The following is an 18337-nucleotide window of genomic DNA, read 5'->3' on the forward strand; positions in this document are numbered from 1 at the left end:
GCATTATACAGCCTGTTTACGATGCCCTAGCACTGCACAGCTGATTCAAATAACCAACTCATCATCAACTTTTGTTTATTTGAAGCCGCTGTGTAGTGAACAGGGAAAACCAAAAGTTGCATCTGGGTGGGCTCCAGGACTGAGTTAGGGAAACCCTGCTCTACTCTATAGTTATGTGAGTAGTTATTAGTGTCTATGTAGAGGGTACCTTTGCAGAGTGTATTCATAAGTGTTACCAACTTTGTTATCATGATTGAGTTTCCCCCCAATTAGAGAGACAAGTCTGCATTAACTCTTCTCAGTTGTGTACGAAGAGACTAATGACAGAGTCCTGCGTTTGGCCTAAGAGGTTGAATTGAATTGTATTGATTTTGTTTGTCTGTGTGATACGTTTTACTCCTGCTTATTATACATCAGCGTTTAGATGCCAAGGATCACTTCTAAAGCATTATAGAATAATGCAGATTGGAGTCTGGACCTGCAGTAATCTGATAAGAGCACTCCTCTCCATTGATCTAATGGCCATTCATTCAGTTTAATTGTTCAATTCTTCCATCATTTCCTATTTTCAGAGTATTGATATTTACCAGGTAACATCTAACATAATTCTGCAGGTTGAACTCCATCAGATAAGGGGAAATGATTATTGTAGATGTATGAAGGGCACGTTGTTTGGGAGGGTAGTTTTCCCACTAAAGAATCCAAGGCTCAAATGGCTAATTATTAAAAAGATCAAATAACATTTTATCAATCTTAATCCTAAAACATAATACACTGCTCAAATAACACATCCTAGATCTGAATTAATTAAATATTTTTATTAAATACTTTTTTCTTTACATAGTTGAATGTGCTGACAACAAAATCACACAACAATTATCAATGGAAATCAAATTTATCAACCCATGGAGGTCTGGATTTGGAGTCACACTCAAAATTAAAGTGGAAAACCACACTACAGGCTGATCCAACTTTGATGTAATGTCCTTAAAACAAGTCAAAATTAGGCTCAGTAGTGTGTGTGGCCTCCACGTGCCTGTATGACCTTCCTACAACGCCTGGGCATGCTCCTGATGAGGTGGCGGATGGTCTCCTGAGGGATCTCCTCCCAGACCTGGACTAAAGCATCCGCCAACTCCTGGACAGTCTGTGGTGGATGGAGCGAGACATGATGTCCCAGATGTGCTCAATTGGATTCAGGTCTGGGGAACGGGCGGACCAGTTCATAGCATCAATGCCTTCCTCTTGCAGGAACTGCTGACACACTCCAGCCACATGAGGTCTAGCATTGTCTTGCATTAGGAGGAACCCAGGACCAACCGCACCAGCATATGGTCTCACAAGGGGTCTAAGGATCTCATCTCGGTACCTAATGGCAGTCAGGCTACCTCTGGCGAGCACATGGAGGGCTGTGCGGCCCCCCAAAGAAATGCCACCCCACACCATGACTGACCCACCGCCACACCGGTCATTCTGGAGGATGTTGCAGGCAGCAGAACGTTCTCCACGGCGTCTCCAGATTGTCACATCTGTCACGTGCTCAGTGTGAACCTGCTTTCATCTGTGAAGAGCACAGGGCGCCAGTGGCGAATTTTCCAATCTTGGTGTTCTCTGGCAAATGCCAAACGTCCTGCACAGTGTTGGGCTGTAAGCACAACCCCCACCTGTGGACGTCGGGCCCTCTACCACCCTCATGGAGTCTGTTTCTGACCGTTTGAGCAGACACATGCACATTTGTGGCCTGCTGGAGGTCATTTTGCAGGGCTCTGGCAGTGTTATTCCTGCTCCTCCTTGCACAAAGGCAGAGGTAGCGGTCCTGCTGCTGGGTTGTTGCCCTCCTACGGCCTCTTCCACGTCTCCTGATGTACTGCCCTGCCTCCTGGTAGCGCCTCCATGCTCTGGACACTACGCTGACAGACACAGCAAACCTTCTTGCCACATCTCGCATTGATGTGCCATCCTGGATGAGCTGCACTACCTGAGCCACTTGTGTGGGTTGTAGACTCCGTCTCATGCTACCACTAGAGTGAAAGCACCGCCAGCATTCGAAAGTGACCAAAACATCAGCCAGGAAGCATAGGAACTGAGAAGTGGTCTGGTCACCACCTGCAGAACCACTCCTTTATTGGGGGTGTCTTGCTAATTGCCTATAATTTCCACCTGTTGTCTATTCCATTTGCACAACAGCATGTGAAATTTATTGTCAATCAGTGTTGCTTCCTAAGTGGACAGTTTGATTTCACAGAAGTGTGATTGACTTGGAGTTACATTGTGTTGTTTAAGTGTTCCCTTTATTTTTTTGAGCAGTGTATGTTGTGATCTATGATCTGAAGAATGCTTTGTAGATCACACACATGACCAGGAAAAATATGACTGAATGCTATGAGAAGATTAAGAACCACATCTATGCTTCTAACCCTGCAAGGGGCTAACATGGTTAGTTCATAGTTTCCAGAATGTATGCCAAAATCTAAACAGACTCAAACAAATAGAAAATAGTTTGAAATACAATATTTGTCTCCAACGTTACCCTAAAAACCCCATGCACATGTTTCCAAAGCATTATGTTCAATGTCTCTTGTTTGGCGCTACCACTTACTTGTTCTTTTCGCGCTTGTTACAGAAAACCAAGCCTTTGAGGTGTAAACATGAGCCTTCAAGTAGGAACAGTACGTACACTTCTTGAAAGGTTCTTCAGAAAAAGCCTTCATTTTGAGATTGCTCTCTAATCATCCAGTATGTTCCAAAGCCAGGCCATAACATGGCCTCAATTTGCCACAAGTGGCTTAAACTCCATTTCCAGGGATTTCCTTCAGAGCACATGCTTTCAAGACAAAACCCCTGGTGGGATTGAAACTGTCTTACAAGTACACCTGACCTCCTGCAGACATGCTTTATCCTTGGAAAATGTAAATATACTGGGTACACACTTACACATGCATTATTAAGACTAGGTCATTCACTGATCCTCTCTTAGATAAGCTAGCTGCTATACGTGCTGCCTGACTGCAGCCACTCAGAGTCTGACAACAATGCAACACAAAAAGAGGCACATTATGAAATACACTTCCGCTCCTTTGACTCCGACAGCCTGCTTGGAAGTTGACATAGTTTGACTTTTTACAGACGCCCTTCCTTATAAGTTGTTTATGATAACCCCATGACAGGCTGTCGATTCAGAGAAGAGGTGGGACAACGTAATACTTTACAACATTATGGTACCATAAAGAAGCCGCTGCAGTGCCTTGAAAAGAGGCCACATTCAATCACAACCGCACTGCAGGGTTTACACAGCAGCATAAACATATTTTCATGTCAGTCAAATAATATAGTTGAACAGTTTTTGGATGGTTTAGATTGAATAACAACTATGTGCAGTTAAGAGTGCCAGATTGAAGATGAACGAACTGGCTGCATGAACAAGATCGCTGCATTAAAACACTACAGCAGGACGTTGGGCAACAGATCTGAGTGGAGATGCATCTTGTCTGCGGTGTCAGGGACACTGAGGTGTGAGGCTGACCCACTTAGGCCCTGGTCCAGGCAAGGGAGCAGTTTATTGATGACCTTGGCTCCAGAGCATGTGTCTACAAGTGTTATTGCCAGCCTGATTCCTCTCACAGCAATGAGATGCACAAACACACAAAAAGCCAATGGGAACTCTTTTCCCTTTCATTTTGTCAATACAAAACATGATCACGTCGACTTGCAATGTCAATGGATCACTGTTTATTTTTAACAACACAAATGCTTCTGATTTCAAAAAATGGAAAATGCGTGCAAAGAGCCCTGACTGTGTTATATCCATTCTATTTCTAAAAGCGAGCCTGAGTTGAGAGGGGAAGCACATTAGCTTCACCTGGAGAAGGGAGAGAGCATGGCTCAGTGTCTCACTAGACATGGGAGAGTACAGAACAAAGGGGCTGGCCCTGCAGTCCCCCTCACCCCGATGCTTTCAAGTGCTGGACATGGTGCATTATGCATGTCTTCAGTACTATTGACATTTCTACTTTGAAACTCACATTCCTTTTGCATTTGGAGAGAGATGGGAATGGAGCTACAGTATATAAGCGCAAGTAATGCTGGCATTTTCAGCAGACAAATCATTCCTCTCTGTCTGAGCGTGTGTTGTTGTGAGGGTCGGCGTGTGAGGTTTGGCAGTGCACCTGACATTTCATAGAAATGCCTCTAAACACATGACCGATCAGAAAGTTTTTAGATTCAGAGAAAGGCCTTAAATGAAAATGGATTATGTGGAGTGCAAAAACTGGACTAGCCAGCTGGAGCTAGAGAGAGAGTGTACATTTCCGTGGTGTAGTTTATGTCATCTCCCTACATAAAGCAAGCACCGACTTTGGGCAATTTGAAGATTCAATTTAGTGTATCCTGGTTTTGCATGGCTACAGATGAGTACTGTAGTATCATCCACAATCTAGGAGGATAATACTGTATATTTCATTCATCACCTTTCGTTTGATGTCGATGCTTATGTGACACCAGACAAAAAGGCACCGTTCTAAAAAGATCATAGCAGTATCAAAAAAAAGTTGATAGACAAGCCAAACGTAATTCAATTGAATATAAAAAACCTTTGTTTTATTGCGAAACAACATAAATGTGGCCTTTTACCCGTCTCCTCAACCTACACATTGTAAGTCTCTGTTATGGCTTTACGATAGCTACAGTCATTATTGACAACAGTTATCTTTTCCGGGGTTTTTTAGCTGCCGAAACACTTGTAAAAATAGAGCGTTAAGTAAAAATGTGAATTGAAGTGATTCAACAATGGTGCACAACAAACCTGCTGGCACCAGCCACATAAACGTAACACTGGAGCTTAAGGGATGTTCAGCTAGCACATATACGGTATCAGACTGGGACTTTGCAAAACACATGAGAAAGCTCTTAATGCCAACGGCTTTAACACAATTTCTTTCACAGCAGGACCTTCTATTATTGAAATTGCTCTCAGCATATAGAAAGGTATATCAGCCAGCCACAATGAAAATGCCTGGTGTTGAGTAACACCGCCGAGGCTAAACACACACAGCACTCAGGCACTCTAGAAGAGCGGCTCCCATTCCCCTACCCCTCAGAGGCTACTGCAATAATCTCTGAAAATAAAATCCCATGTATAAAGTACTACCGCAATTACTTCCAAAGGTGGAGAATTTGGAGTAAACTATTCATCTCACACATCAACTATTTTTGCTTCCGGCAACAGTTGTACCATACAGTACCCCTTGCACAATGACAACGTTCCTCATTAATGCTTGTGAGGAACATTTTCTTCTGCACAGTCCTTCCCCATGGCTTGGCTCCCTTCAGAAAACAAGTGGAATGCACCTGAAGGGTACACTGTGACGTATTCAATCTCTTCATTAATACATGTTTATTTACAGCAGCTGTCCTTCACAGCTCATAAACCTAAACTTCCACTCCGAGATATGATGAACCACCGTATAGACACTGTGGATGAGGACTTGTATGCATTGTATGGGAACCATGTGGTAAAGGGGAGTCTTACCACTCAGATTGTTGACTGTGGATTGGAGGTCAAGTGAATGAATGTAACTCATGCCTAGCCTGGGTGAGACACAAGACATGAGAAAGGAAAAGACCTTCTGTATTTTACAGACCGGGCAGGTTTGTACAGTATGTTTAAACTGAGCAGCAGATTGACAAGAGCACAGTTGGCCTGTTTTATACATAAAATAACTGAAATGTTGGTCCACATACTTGTGTAATCTCTCAGTTGACAGCACGTATTTGCCAACAGGGTCCTTATACGACACTCTCAAGCACCTCTGCCAAGAAAATAGGACTATCCACTTCAGGCATAAATATATTTATTCTCTGGCATAGTTATTCATGGTGGATAATACACAAGAGGAAGAGAGGCAAATACTATTTTATTCCCCCAATTTGACCTTGTCTCTTCTAGCTTGGGCTTGAAAATGCATTTGTTGTAGCCTGGTGCGTGAATGGAATCTTTAAGCGCTTTAATATGGTCCCATTGTAGAAAGCGCTACATAATTTTACACGCTACACAAGGGTAATGGCATTCCATGAGATTAAACAGATGACCCATCTTCTTGAATCAACCTCGGGCACTTCAATCTAACGAGACAACATGGCAACTTAACATTCTGGGGCTGAACTCCAAAAAGGATGTGTTGTGATATTTGAATCATTCTGAACCATGACTTCACTCAACAATATGGGGCTATCACATGGAATCACTGAAAGCACTGTGTCCAATGCAATTCATATTGGAAGAAATGCAGTTGTAGAAAAGTCATATTTTCATTATGATTAAATACGTTTTTTTTACAATTTAAAACCTGACTGTTTGTTTTAAGCGTACACCACTGAGGACCAGTGGTGATTTGCTGAAGGCCTGTGGGCACCATGACATGGTTTATTGCTTTATGGTGCAACATGTCAAAAGATAACCCGTTATTGGAGGGAAATTGACAATAATTACTTAAATCATCATGTTTCACATATAGTAGCTTTTTCAAATGAGTATGCCACGATATCTGGCTAGTTTACTGACCAGACGCACACTGTGATTCTATTTGGAGCTATGACAGGGATATTCACAGATTATCTGTGATTGTGAATGATAGGACCCAGCACATACCCATAAATCTTACAGCAAACTAACATCAGATCTTTTACAACCAGGAGGCCGTCATTCAGCTTCATCGTGGCTCACATAATCTCTTTACATCAGGGACTTATTCCTAATGCAATAAAGGCAATACAGAACAGAGCCAACGTTGAAATAGTCCCCGGTTATTGTCTATGGATCCGATTGTAGACACGGTTGTAATAATTCAGGTGAGAAAAATGTGTTTCGTACCAGATGGTGCAATGGTGATAAAGTGTCAACGCTGGCGGCTCGGGTATTGATCCTCTTTTATAAAACGATATACAAAGGTCAGAGGAAGTCTATCCATTTACCCTTAGCACGGATAGATTGGCAGACACAGAGGCCATTGTGTGGAAGCCCATTTGACATGAATTGGTGTACCATGTTGTTGTGTGGCCAGTAAATTCTCCTTTCTTAGATTCATAGCCTCGTTTTATGGGCAACCCTTTCTGTATACTTATCTGATCTGACATGCATTACTTACTGAGCCAGCTTATCTGGGCGGTACACACGCACGAACCCTGCACTTTTCACGCGTTAAAGAAAAGCACGACTAGGAGGGATCCTAAAATCAGTCAACTGCAATGACACAAACCCTAACAAACCCTATCAAATCCTAACAAACCCTATCAAACCCTAACAAACCCTATCAAATCCTAACAAACCCTATCAAACCCTAACAAACCATATCAAACCCTATCAAATCCTAACAAACCCTATCAAATCCTATCAAACCCTATCAAACTCTATCAAACCCTATCAAATCCTATCAAACCCTATCAAACTCTATCAAACCCTATCAAATCCTAACAAACCCTAACAAACCCTATCAAATCCTAACAAACCCTATCAAACCCTAACAAACCCTATCAAATCCTAACAAACCCTATCAAATCCTAACAAATCCTAACAAACCCTATCAAACCCTAACAAACCCTAACAAACCCTATCAAATCCTAACAAACCCTATCAAACCCTAACAAACCCTATCAAACCCTATCAAACACTATCAAACCCTAACAAACCCTATCAACCTCTATCAAATCCTATCAAATCCTATCAAACCCTAACAAACCCTATCAAACCCTATCAAACTCTATCAAACCGAACAAACCCGAACAAACTTTATCAAACCCTAACAAACCCTATCAACCTCGATCAAACCCTATAAAACCTTATCAACCTCTATCAAACCCTATCAAACCCGAACAAACCCTATCAAACCCTATCAAACCCGAACAAACCCTATCAAATCCTAACAAACCAGAACAAACCCTATCAAATCCTAAAAAAAAACAATCTGAGTAATCAACAGGAATCATTCAAATGTCATAAGATTGATCCATACATCTCTTCTGAGGAGCATTTGGGTGAAACAGCCAGGTTAACCTTGACTACTAGATCCAATGTCATTACCGAACATGAGCATTTGCAAAATGGATGGAGAAGAAATGGAAGGAAATACTTCATTGAACTATCAACAAATGTCAGTCTCTCTCTCTCTCTATCGCTAAGATAGTTAAAAATGCAAAGTGCTTGCCAGGAGAATGTCACTGTGGTTCTTACACCTAATGAGATATTCAAGATACAAACACATTACCAGTCTTACATTTGGTTACTTTTGAGGTTAGCGAGCTAGCCATGCAGCTAATTAAAGGACTCACTTGGGAAGGAATGACTTGAGATAGATACTGTTTTGAGACAGAAGTGCACGCTCCACAAGCTTGCATCCCAGATTAGCATTTGAGATTTTGATTAGACACTCATGGCTCCCATCTCTCAAATGCCAGTCAGGAAGAGTCTGAAGGTTATGTGTCCACACGGGTGGCTGCGGCTTTATTTGTAGAAGGAGTACAATAGAGAGAAAGTGCACTGTACAAACTACACCACAGCCTGGTAATTAATTCAATTTTCTCCATACCTTAGCCTCATCGTTAATTCAAGAAGAAACACTGCACTAGAGAGCTTCAAAACCCCCCGGCAATACAGCAGCTTCTGACAGTTTCTGGCTGTTACCAACATGTACACAGCTGTTGTTTCCACAGGGTCTGTCATCTCAACACCTATTTATTTCCTCAGTTTATTGGACTTCATATAATCAGCTCATACATTTTCTTCTCTGTGTATTCAGAAGGTTTCTGAATAGCCTCCTGTGAGAACGGGGACACACTCTACTTCTACTATCCCTTTGCTCTGTGGGAATAGGAAAACGTTGTGAGAAAGCAACCAAAATACGTGGTCCATTGTCCATCAGTAGCTTTGGTCTGCCCATGAGTTAGCATGTACAGTAGGACAAAAATAGAACTTCTTCTTAGTCACATCCTTGATGTATCTTCAAAAAACAAGGAGAGATAACAAGAAAAAAAAAGAGCCTGTGATTCAGGCAATTAAAAGCGGTATTGATCGGTGTTGCCTGCCCTGTAGTGGTCTGCCTAACTGTGCGTGTACCAAGTGTCCCTGACAGGGCAGACTCAATTGGTCTCCTCTCTGTCCGATGGGATTGGCAGGCCTCACGGCACGCCTGACAGAAGTTGACACCATATATTACTTTATCAAACCATTATTCACCCTCCATTAAAAGAGAGAACTTAACTGACTTCCCACGAGGCCCCTACAGAAGTGACAGCCATCCATGGCGAGAGATGACAACCTTGCTGTTGAAGGGCAGAGCTGTCAGCAGCTGAAACTATGCCACATCTCTCTTAGGGCTTATGGCCCTCCATGCTTCTTAAAGGAGAGTGGACAGCAGAACAGATAGGCTATATACAGTAGTAGGGATCATGCATGCTTTTCGAAGGGGAATAGACAGCAGGACAGATATGTAGCAGAGGATAATGAGTCGGACTCCCAATGGACACATGCTTCCTGGCATGACACCATGCGACAGGGAGGCCATCCCCAGTGTAAGCACAGTTTAAGGGTGCATGGGGATCGTAGAACAGCTGTTAGACTGGCTACACATGATCTAGGTCCCAATATATGAACCTGGGGTATTGTATAAGCCTTATTGTGGGGTCCAAATTCAGTTTCATCAAAATGAGGTGACATAACAATGGGGATGTTACAAGATTGAGAATCTGCATGTGCCAGCATGCATTCATTATCACAATACTAACAAAGGGTCAGCACAGTTCAGCCGGTACATTTACATACTCAGTCTAACCACGTCACCTGTGATTTGCTGGTTTAAAATAGTGTTTGTTTCCAGGAGATGGTTGTTGCACAATCTTTTCAATAAACAGTTTCCCAATAATGTACATAAACTGAATCTCTACAGATGTCAACAATCAAATGAAAGAGACTGATGATAATTATGTAAAGAGCCTTATGAAAGACAATTGTGAAAAACACAATTCAAAAACAAGGCTTACTTCCTGTCATTTTCATGGTGAGCAATTATCTGAAAGTGCATTTCAAAACAATTTGCGGCTGAACTGCATTCCGCCTGTTGTCATCTAGAATAGAAAGCTTTCCTCTTATAAGTTCCCTACTGGGAACATGTCTCAGTTTTTATTTTTAAGTCTTAGATTAAAGTGCTTGGTGACAAACAAACTGCAAGAAGTGCAACACAAATGTAACAGGTTGTTTGATTGATTGAGACAATGCACTGTGTTGTCTGTTTTAACACATTCTGGATCAGAGAGCCACCGAGCGATCGGTCGGGGCTGTCACCCAGGGACCTTACTGACACAGAGTGCTAAGTGTTTTCTTCTGGTGATGCTCTGTTGAGAATGGAGACACAACCATGGAACAATCTGGGATATCTTTGATATTACTGAGGACAGTTTCCCTTAGAATTCCAGCAAGGGTGATGGCCACTAGAGAGAAATATGGAAGACAATAAGGGGCCTCTTCAGACTAGAAATATCTGCTCACCTCACCTGTGAAGTGCTATTCCAAATACACACTTATTCAGATGATTAAAGAGCTCCATTTAGAGTTGGCAGAATTTGTCCGTTTTTCAGTTCAAGAGTCCATGAAAAAGTTTAAGTAATTCCATGAAAAAGTGTGTGCCTTTGTTTCTATCAGTTGGATTTGGTTTGGGAAAGGTAGCCAGAGATATCTGTAATGCCAGAGAGATCATAACATTTAAATACTCATGCTGCTCATTCTATTGTGGCCTTTGCAATACATATCAACGTTTCCTTTAGTTATTTAGTCTTTAGCACTCACAAACTTCTACAGATGCACAATTGAGTGCATCTTGTCGGGCTGTATCACTGCCTGGTACGGCAACTGCTCCGCCCACAACCGTAAGGCTCTCCAGAGGGTAGTGAGGTCTGCACAACGCATCACCGGGGGCAAACTACCTGTCCTCCAGGACACCTACACCACCCGATGTCACAGGAAGGCCATAAAGATCATCAAGGACAACAACCACCCGAGCCACTGCCTGTTCACCCCGCTATCATCCAGAAGCGAGGTCAGTACAGGTGCATCAAAGCTGGGACCGAGAGACTGAAAAACAGCTTCTATCTCAAGGCCATCAGACTGTTAAACAGCCACCACTAACATTGAGTGGCTGCTGCCAACACACTGACTCAACTCCAGCCACTTTAATAATGGGAATTGATGGGAAATTATGTAAAATATATCACTAGCCACTTTAAACAATGCTACCTAATATAATGTTTACATACCCTACATTATTCATCTCATATGTATACGTATATACTGTACTCTATATCATCTACTGCATCTTTATGTAATACACGTATCACTAGCCACTTTAACTATGCCACTTTGTTTACATACTCATCTCATATGTATATACTGTACTCAATACCATCTACTGTATCTTGCCTATGCCGCTCTGTACCATCACTCATTCATATATCTTTATGTACATATTCTTTATCCCCTTACACTTGTGTCTATAAGGTAGTAGTTTCGGAATTGTTAGCTAGATTACTTGTTGGTTATTACTGCATTGTCGGAACTAGAAGCACAAGCATTTCGCTACACTCGCATTAACATCTGCTAACCATGTGTATGTGACAAATAAAATTTGATTTGATTTGATTTGATCGATTCAGGTAACGAAGTGCATTTTCCTATGTTTTGATTGGCTGGTATTTTGAACACCAATCAATTAATTTTAATCCTAATCTCCCCTCACGAGCACAAATCTTAACCCAAGGTCCGCTGTGAGAGTTACACCAGTAAGGTGGGATTTTTGCAAAATAATAGGGGGTGTTTCCATGAAACACCAATACAGTTTACATTAATCTAACATCGAAACAAAACTCTCTGAAAACAGTTGTTGGCCATCAGTAGGAAAATATTAAAAGAGAGGAAATATTTTTTTCCTTCCAGATTCATTGCTCAATTTACAATTGGCCCTGCCATATCTGAATATGAAGTATCAAACAATAAACTTAATACAATAAACAAACATCTCAATTTGAGAAACAATTCCCTGAAACATTCAGTGGCCTTTTTTGAAAATGCTTGAACATATCAAACCTATCTCTGGTTTCCATACTTCCTTTTAACCTGCAGCTTTCTAGTGTTGCTGAGCTACATTTCCTGTCTACCCAAATCCGTCTTATCTGAAATGATGTCCCCATGGGGCCGCGGTTTAGCAACTGTGTTGGTATCCCACTGAAGAAGGCATCAAGTTGTGCAGAACTTCTTTTCCCTTCAATATCAAATGTGTCACATAAGACAGGAAAGTTATCGGGACAAGCACTGAGCGATTCCACAGCATGTGCTAAATACATATTTTTGACATGACACAAGGGAGTTGTTCTGCTGATACCTTCAGAGACCAGCAACACCTTTTCATGCCATGTAGAAGATGGATTCTGGAAGCAGATTTTTCCAGATCGTACTGTGCGAGCACATTTTGAGCAGTAAACAATGCAAACCTTTTGTGATTCTCAATGTGGCAATTTATTAGAGATAATGAATGCAGAATGTGGATGGTAGTAGAACACTGGTAGCCAGAGGACAATGAGTTGGAAGTGATGCAGCAAGTCAGCTAACTATTGTTGTGCAGTAGCTTACACTAGTCATAAGAGCATGTGGGTGTGAGCCTTATCCATGTACTGGACAGGAGAACTGATCAATTGAACAATAACAGGTCATCTGTGGTATTATGTCCATGACAGTTTATTCTAAATAGGGTTTGTTGTATGCTCTGCTGAATTAAATCTATGCAGGTGTTCCAGACACTGCTTTGGTTCGTTGTGCTTCAGAATAACCCAACAGTATTTTTTTCCTGACTATTTCAAAAAGGTGTTTTTTGCTGAGTTTGATGGAGTGATCCAGTCCTAACTGAGTCTTATTCAGCACATTTAGTTATTACTTGCTTTTCTAAAGTCTACCAACCTTGCCAGTAGGCATGCCAGCTAAGATAGTTGGACAAGACAGATACTCTAACTTGGTTGCTAGTTATGAGGTTGGGAGACTGGGAACCTATCTGGGCTAGCTAAAGTCAACTTCATAAAACAGATAAGTGGCTAGTAGTATTACAGAGAAACAACAACAAAACATTTTATACTGAACAAAAATGTAAACGCAACATGTAAAGTGTTGAAAGTGCTGAAATAAAAGATCCCAGAAATGTTCCCATATGCACAAAAAGCTTATTTCTCTTAAACTGTGTTCACAAACGTGTTTACATCTCTGTTAGTGAGCATTTCTACTTTTCCAAGATAATCCATCCACCTGACAGGTGTGGCATATGAAGAAGTTGATTAAACAGCATGATCATTACACAGGTGCACCTTGTGCTGGGGACAATAAAAGGCCACTCTAAAATGTGCAGTTATGTCACACAACACAATAATGCCACAGATGTCTCAACTTGAGGGAGTATGCAATTGGCATGTTGACTGCAGGAATGTCCACCAGAGTTGTTGCCAGAGAATTGAATGTTCAATTCTCTACAATAAGCTGCCTCCAACGCCGTTTTAGAGAGTTTGGCAGTACGTTCAACCGGACTAAAAGCTGCAGACCGCGTGTAACCACGTCAGCCCAGGACCTCCACAACCTGGCTTCTTCACCTGAGGGATCGTCTGAGACCAGCCACCCGGACAGCTGATGAAAGCATTTCTGTCTGTAATAAAGCCCTTTTGTGGGGAAAAACTAATTCTGATTGGCTGGGACTGGCTCCCAGTGGGCTGCGCCCCTACCCAGTCATGTGAAATCCATAGATAAGGGTCTAATGAATTTCAATTGACTGATTTCCTTATGAACTGTAACTCAGTAAAATCTTGAAACTGTTGCATTTATAATTTTAAGTATAAATAAAATTAAAATAAATACAACTGAGGGGGCACGTGCCCCTGTGTCCCCTGTGGGCATGACGCCCTTGGGTGTGTCTGTGTCTTAAATAAACGCTTTAAACGTATCCCAATTTGGATAACCTTTCCAGTTAAGTCTCAGAAATCAGTGGGAGATGGAGTAGAAACAAGAGACGAAAACATTTCTCCATATCTCATGCCATTTTCAAAGCTATATTTACTTCCACACAAAATAATATTTGTCTATGCAGTAATAGCTGGAGACACTGTTGTCTTCACAGTATTCAATAAATCACACAGACCTACCTACATTTTCACTATATGAGAAAAATGTATAAGATATAATGTGGATGTCTTGTTATACATATAGAAGAAAATATTTAATATAAGCGCAATTCCACTCGATAAAATAACGTCTGGATGGAAGTGACAGAATACCAAACAGCATCATTTGTAGTCAGAGCGTGAAACACAGCAGACCATGAGGACACAACACCAAGACTCAATGGACTGCATTCCACCTTCAGACACACTACATGGTATGCATATGTGAATTCTGATGTGACCTCCACTCTCTAACATCCAATACATCAAATTAGAAGAGCGGTTGTTGACCTTTAGAACGACTTAAGAAACAGAGTGAAAATTAAGTTCCTGGTTAGAACACAGAGAATGGTGGACCCAACCTTGAGTGGAGACAGGAGAGAACCCTTTGGATGCAGAAGACAGAGAGGAACAGGTTCATAGATTAAGTCTAAAAGAAGAGATCTATCATGCCCCCCCAGGAGGTCATCCGGAGGCCCCTACCTATCAGGCCTAATTGCTGGGAGCGATTCCTCTTTGCGGGGAGGAAGGCTGGGCTGTACCCCTGGTCAGGAAGCCGTGTGCTGGGGCAGGATTAATGGACTGGGAGTCATGGCTTCGTCACGGCGCAGGGTAATAAGCAAATCTCACATCCGTCAGTCGAGGGAGCCCCCCAGTCCCCGAGCCCCGCTGTGCTAAGCTTTTACAAAGCTCCTAGGAGTCCTTGGGCTGGGGCGAAAACGCATTAGTGTGTACTCGCCTCACAGTCACACTCTTCACAGCAGTCGATTGGATTTTCATGAGATGACCGCGCTCGCGCTCAAGTCCACCAAATGTTTACTTTGATTTTAAAGTCTTACACCATTTGATGGTAACATCCATTCTACATGGGGAAATGGGTTATGGTAATCTAGGATGAAGACTATTGCTCTCATCATAGTGTGAAACCACAGTGGTTTCTGCGACTGCACTTTGTCTCAGTGACTGCAGTTTAAGAACCAACAACTATGACAGCATCCCTCTCAGCAAACACCATGTGTGCTATGTAAACGTTTGAGATGCAGTCAGTATACCAATTAAACTACTGTAGCACCGTCACCTTAAATCTAAAAGTACATTAAGGTATAACAGAACAAAAAGTGTTTTTCTTCAAAATAATCATCTGTTTACTATGACTTCACACTGGAAATACATTGATACAAAATATCTAATCAAGAATATTAGAAAGTAATACTTTTTTTAGGTAGTCGTGCTTATGTAAATACTAATCTCATGAAATACCAAATGGGGTACAATGGGTTGAGTCAACATTGTTTCATTGTTATTTTTCCACACCTTTTCATGTTTACAATTTCTCTCTCTATTCAATCCAAAAATAGACAAGGTTTCATGGTTGCTAGATTTGAATCTAATTCATGTTTGTTGACAGCTCAATCAAAAAATCTAACAAAACTGGATGTTGATCATTCTTTATGTCTTTGCCTGGTGGGAAGGGGGAGGAGAATATAAAGAGAGCCATGTCAAGGAATATAATCAACCACTCAATCTGTATCAGTACTGCTAGATGTTTGCAATGACAGCCAACAGAATTACACTATGGAAGCTAAATTGATCAGGACAGTAGAATCATGGAGCTTGTAGTCCGACCTGGCCCATACATCAAGACGGAATTTATCATTTATACTTCTTCTACCACTAGACACTTCTGTTGCGAAAGGCCACTAAAGGTATTTGTGATTCAACTCCTGTATTAAAAAAAGTCAATATAAAACAACACACTTGGATCTCACAGTCAACTCAGATCCTGGTATATGTTGTGATTGGTGTGCACTGGCTGGATTATGGGAGGACGCGCAACATGGTGTGTAAATCCGCAGCAGGTTTGGGGCTCAGCTCAGAGCGCTGATTATTATAACACCTGCTGCCCTGACTCCCATTCTCATTAAGGGCTCCATAACAAGATTACCCACATCATGCAATCTCTCTTCACAGTTTACCAGGCAGCTCTGGCTCTGATCGGAGGGGATGCCCTAATCGGAGCTGTTGTTGTTTTTGAACAAGTTTAATCTCTGTACTGTAGAAGTAGGCCATTTAAAATTCTCTATACAAAATAATTCGCAATTCAGAGGTGCTTGACATGGAAATGAAAAGAAAAACACATGAAAATGACTCTAGGTCTATAAAATAGTATGTATACAGATTTTGTTTTGCAAAACAATTGTGGAAATGGTTCAAATAAATAGAGATGGGAAAAAACAGTCTGATTTTGTTCAAGGGTTTAGTTATGACTGCACGCACTCTCACCCAAAGAGGGCACTGTTCGACTTTTTAGACACACCTGTGCCCAATCATATCGCTTCAAGAGAAGTACATTTAGCCATAAGCATACATCATGGCGACAGAGACAATCTTTATTTAGATGGGTCATCATTCGTATTCCTGACACAATAGTGGGTGAGAAAGGCTAATTCCCAGGGTGTTTAGTGTGCACTCTGCGATAAGCTTTACTCGCAGCAAAGGGAAAACCACCCATTATGTGGATTTCAATTCAACTCCTCAGAACTGCCTGCTGCCTGTGACACGGCTGTGTGTTTGCTCAGAGCAGCGACACATATCCCTTTCTGGGGGCCTGCATGAAGGGTCTCTGCTAGTGTCAATATTTCAGATGTTGCTCCTGTGCCATTCCAATGTTTTATTTCATGTAACAGACACATACGGTATAGGAATGGACTAAATTGTCTGAGTGAGGACACTCTTGGAATCTTCTACTACTTGGAATGCTCTTTCAGGTCAGCGAGGGTTTTTGAGTAACCACAGCAGTGATTACTGCTATCTCAGACATTGCAAATGTGTTTTTCGAAAATGTGTTTGGACAAGGTATTAGGAAAATATGAAAAATGTGCATTCCTCTTCTGCAAACCTGAGAGTTCTACCAGCCTAATGATAACACCAATGATGCATTCCTTTTTCTGGGTCTCAAGAGAAGCTCTGAATACCTACCGCCATCAACAGGAGAAAGCCATGATAGCCAGAGGGCTCGTTCTGTCAGAAAATCGTTAACATAATCAATTAATCATGAGTTCAATCAATTAAGACAATTAGTAGGCCTGCGGTGAGGGTTTATGTCAATTAACATGAATATGGAGCCACACGTTTCTCCTCAACCTTTTTCAGATATGCGCATATCAAACATTTCATGAAGTATCAAAGAGGATATCAGCTTATCAGTGTGATTAGCGTATGTAAACGTTCCGCAGGTGAAATCTCATCATGTCAAATGATTATGAGTACTGACATTGGAATCTAATAGGGGAGGACCGGGGATAACCATGTTGCGTCTGCATGTTACAACGATCACCATTAACCTGAACTGTTATGAAACACAACCAAAACAAACAGCAAAAGCATCTAACAAGTTTGCAGAGTCATTGCGTGCTAGGAATACGGGACAAAATACTAAACTTTTGACTACTTTGATACACATTAGTGAATTACAGTCGCCATCCTGCTACTTTTGGTCCCCTACAATGGGTGGATTATGTACAAAAAGTGCTGTAATTTCTAAACGGTTCACCTGACATGGATGGAAATCTATGATGAAATAACCTCAAATTAAAGCATTTAAACCTCATAGTCATTGTATCATTTGAAATCCAAAGTGCTAGAGTACAGACCTCAAACATTTGTCACAGTCCCAATACTTTTGGAGCTCCACTGCATGTTCATGTAGATTTCGTTACTGTAATGTTTAATTCAATTTGAATGGCACAGTTATGACACAGCAGTTGCAATCCTGCTACTGTAAACACTTGCTTCCTCTGTTTAATTTGAGGCGTTTTTATCGAAGGTCTGGGTCTACGATTATAGGATACGGCGGAGGCCCTTTAATGGTTTTACGTTTCCATAAAACAAACATCAACATGGACCTGGACACTGCATTCACGTACGCAGGATGAATACCAAAGGGATCCAGTGTTTTATGTATTAGCTTTCTGTGGTCTTAGCATTCCATCGGCCTGGCTCTACATCCCAGGGGACCAGTACAGATGTTCCTGTCTGAATCAGATGCTGTTTAATACCACCACCATGCCATTCATGAAGTCATTACACCAAAACACTGAATATG

The 18337-nt window shown here is 41.6% G+C and overlaps 1 protein-coding gene across 1 annotated transcript in view; it reads right to left on the bottom strand.

The window, feature by feature from the left end:
- LOC110533823 (teneurin-1) overlaps nt 1-18337 on the bottom strand; it is a 185580-nt gene that overhangs the window by 80888 nt on the left and 86355 nt on the right. The window lies entirely within an intron of this gene.

This window comes from Oncorhynchus mykiss, chromosome 10 (assembly GCF_057628025.1).
Source record: "Oncorhynchus mykiss isolate SJ-2025 chromosome 10, ASM5762802v1, whole genome shotgun sequence".
Lineage (NCBI taxonomy): Eukaryota > Metazoa > Chordata > Actinopteri > Salmoniformes > Salmonidae > Oncorhynchus > Oncorhynchus mykiss.